A 3,686-nucleotide genomic window follows, 5' to 3' on the forward strand; every position below is an offset into this window, starting at 1 on the left:
TGATGCCCACGTTGATTCTCAGCTTTAAAGGTGAGAGAACATTTCTTTGGCAGCAGGGAAGGGCGGACTACAGTGCTGCCCTTGCTATTTCGTGGAGTGAATTATCTAAAGATGGAGCCTGATAAATGTAGATACACCCTCAATCCTTTACACTTGGAGCTTTCCCTTCTCACTTCTCTCCTGGGAAGTCAGGCCAGCCCTCAGATTTTCATGTGAAAGTTAAAGATCTCACCAGGGGCCTCCAGTTGGGTATGCGGCTCTGTGAACTGTTGAGTCAGGTCATGCTATTGTAAAGGCTGGGGATTCATAGACTTTTCTGGTTTATCACCACTGTATCCCTTGCCAGTCAACTGTCATATGCTGTTTTTGTCCTTATTTAGAAATGGAGTGCATGATTTGGATGGATAAACAAATAGCTTCTCATCTACAGTTACTATTACTATTGTGTTGGTGAATAAATTATATTTAATATAGCACCTTAACAGTTTTAAAGGCACTTTCAAATACTTCGCTAATGTTAGTGATTTTATCTTCACTAAAATCGTTTTAGAGAGTTCATGTCAGGAATTTTAGACTCTGGCCAACATTGGCCAAAAATGAATCAGTTGCTTGGTTTTGGAGTGGTTTATAGAACAAAGGCAGGCAATAGGGAGAACCAAGTCTTGGGAAGAACCAGGAAAGTTCTAGAGAAATGGTTGATGGGAATTAGTGAATGGTCTTTTCTGAGTTCTGTCATCGGGAATGACTGACTCTTCCATTCAGGTATAGTCCCTGTGTCACCTCTGAAGACTCACATTCCAAAGACAAAACATCTCATTGTCACAGCAGGCAGTTACAAGCCTACCCCTTGGCCAAAGGGTGGTGTGCATTAGTTGGCAGGTCCACCAAAACAGCGTGTAGTTTTCCCAAAAGAAAATTACAAGGATATTGCCAAAAGAAGGGAGCTTGGCCGTTTGGCAAAAGCAGCTTTGGTCAAAGCAAATGTATGTCTCCCTGTCCAGATAAGGAAATTGAGCCTAGAGGGATGATGTGAACTACACAATGTCAGGTGGATATTAAAAAAAAATCCAACATTAGAGTTTATATGATCCTACTCTTGAACTAGTATTTTTTTCTATTATTGCCCTATATTTCTATGGCGTCCCTTGGATGCAAATAGCAACAACAGCTATGACTTAGTAAGGATCAGATACTGTTCTAGATACTTTCTGTATATTAATTCATTTCATTCTTAGAGGAAACCTAGGAGATGGGTGCTATTACTATCTCATTTTAGAGGTGAGGAAACTCAGTCTCGGTTCCCAGACTTCCTTGCAGTCAGGCTCTGGATGTCAGTTACATGCATCTGCATGAAGGTAGATATAATGGGGAGGCTCTTTCCTCTGCCTGTTCAGGGAGTTTCTGCTGGCCTATGGGATCAGGTAGATGTGAGATTTTCCTGAGGCAGCATTCCAGCATCAGTAGCTTCCTGAAGAACGCAGTGATGGGGGCAGTTATGGTCTGACCCCTAGATTTAAGCAACACATTCTTGAGCTCACAGCTCTGTTAGGTGGCCTTGGATATAGGAGCTCAGCTAAGTCAGTTCTGTATCATTCTTTTTTTAAAAAGAAAGATTTTATTTATTTATTTGAGAAAGAGAGAGTGAGAGACAGAGAGCACGAGAGGAAGAGGGTCAGAGGGAGAAGCAGACTCCCCACTGAGCAGGGAGCCCGATGTGGGACTCGATCCCGGGACTCCAGGATCATGACCTGAGCCAAAGGCAGTCGCTTTAACCGACGGAGCCACCCAGACGCCCAGTTCTGTATTATTCTGGGAGTCATTTCTGCGTGCTTGGAATCTGATCTTTCAGGCCTTCTAATGATTTTATAAGCACTCATTTCCCTGTGTTAAATTCCTTCCTGCTTAAGATTCCAGCACTGAACTCTGACTAATAGGAGCGGTCCCTAACTTAATTCAGAGAGAGAAGGTGTGAAAGAGGGGATCCTGGCCCAGCCTGTGGGCTTCCTGGGCAAGACAAGTCTATTCCTGGTTTAGCTGGTTGTGCTGAAGTAGGAATGGAACCACCACAGTGAGGAGTGAGACAAGACCCCGTCTGAGAGGGGAAATCAAGTCAGGGAGGCGCTGATTGGCTGGCCCACTGTAGAGTCCGAGATGGGAGGAGATTGCAGAGTTCACGTCCAACAGGGCAGGAGATGGGTCTTGAGATGTCAGCTCAGCTCAAGCCAGACCCTGCAGGGTATCTTAAGTCTCATTAAGAAACTGAGACCAATCCTCAGAACACTGGAAGCTGATGAAAGGTTTAAAATAGCTGGAATCCATTTAAGGGTCTAGATATGAGAAAAGAAATCTAATTGGTGCCCCATGGAAATGGCCTCGGGGAGCAAGAACAGTCAGGGGAATCTGTTAGAGGTTCTGCCCAAGGGGGCAGGCAGTCAGGGGGCCTGGATTCAGAGAGCAGCTGTAGAGAAGGGGAGAAGGGGAGAAGGGGAGGGGTCTGGGAGATGGTTAGTAAGCGTGTTCATCTGGACAGAACGCTATTTCCCAAATTCACGGAGTCAGATCCAAATTTTGTGGGGCCTGGAAGTTTTAAAAATTGGGGGGCTCCTACTTTAAAAAATGCAAAATTAAGTATGAAAGTGAATATTTATTTAGCTAAATTACAAATACTAAAAAGCTGCCAAATGTTACAAACAACACAGGATCAAAGAATTGCCTGATACATCTCACAATACTTTCTCCCCATCTCCTCTTCATACACGTGTTTTTGGCGACCTTATTTTCTACAGAGAGAATGGAAAGAATCCAGCCTGTCCTCTAGCATGACTATCCTCCACAGCCCGCATGCTCCTGGTGTCGGGAGCCATAAGACATGTTACCATTAAGAGACTGCTTCTAGCTCTGTCCCTTTCCTCATTGTGTCCCAGGAGTGACAATGTGGAATATGTGCCATGTGAGTTGGCACAGTGGGCAGCAGGAGAATTTCTGGAAGTCCTTTTATAAGGAGAGCTAGCAAGAGCTTAACTAGACACCAAAGTGCCTGTGAGCCATCTCAGGGAAGCCCAAACCAAGTGTTTCTCCAAATTAACTGCCCCTAAGCTGGATCCCAAATATTCCAGGGCCGCTATGTCACCTGACACGAAGAAAATGTGACAAAGAGGATGTCAGTGACATGGTGCAAAGAGTTAGTGGTCTTAATTTACTGAAGTTAAGTATTTTACTTTTGCAAATTTTACAAAAACATACGATCATATGAATGCATTGCTGGAAGGGCCAATGTGAGTGAGAGGCGCTGAAGCCTAAATTTTGTTAGCTTTGTCTTCAGTCTGCTTCTGCACACAATGAAATCCCCCTAGACGAATTCAGGAACCAACTCCGACTTGGAGACTCTGCAGTCAAAAATAACTCCCAGGGCGCCTGGGTGGCTCAGTTGGTTGGGCGACTTCCTTTGGCTCGGGTCATGATCCTGGAGTCCCGGGATCGAGTCCCGCATCGGGCTCCCTGATCGGCGGGGAGTCTGCTTCTCCCTCTGACCCTCCCCCCTCTCATGTGCTCTCTCTCTCATTCTCTCTCTCAAATAAAATAAATAAAATCTTTAAAAAAAAATAATTCCCAAAGTCCTGCTCGGAGCTGCCCCTGGGCCCATGCCTCACAGCATAATATCTAGTAACCTTCAACACCGGCCCTGG

This window comes from Eumetopias jubatus, unplaced genomic scaffold (assembly GCF_037043125.1).
Source record: "Eumetopias jubatus isolate StellerSeaLion01/CBP00866 unplaced genomic scaffold, mEumJub1_p1.0 scaffold_6, whole genome shotgun sequence".
Lineage (NCBI taxonomy): Eukaryota > Metazoa > Chordata > Mammalia > Carnivora > Otariidae > Eumetopias > Eumetopias jubatus.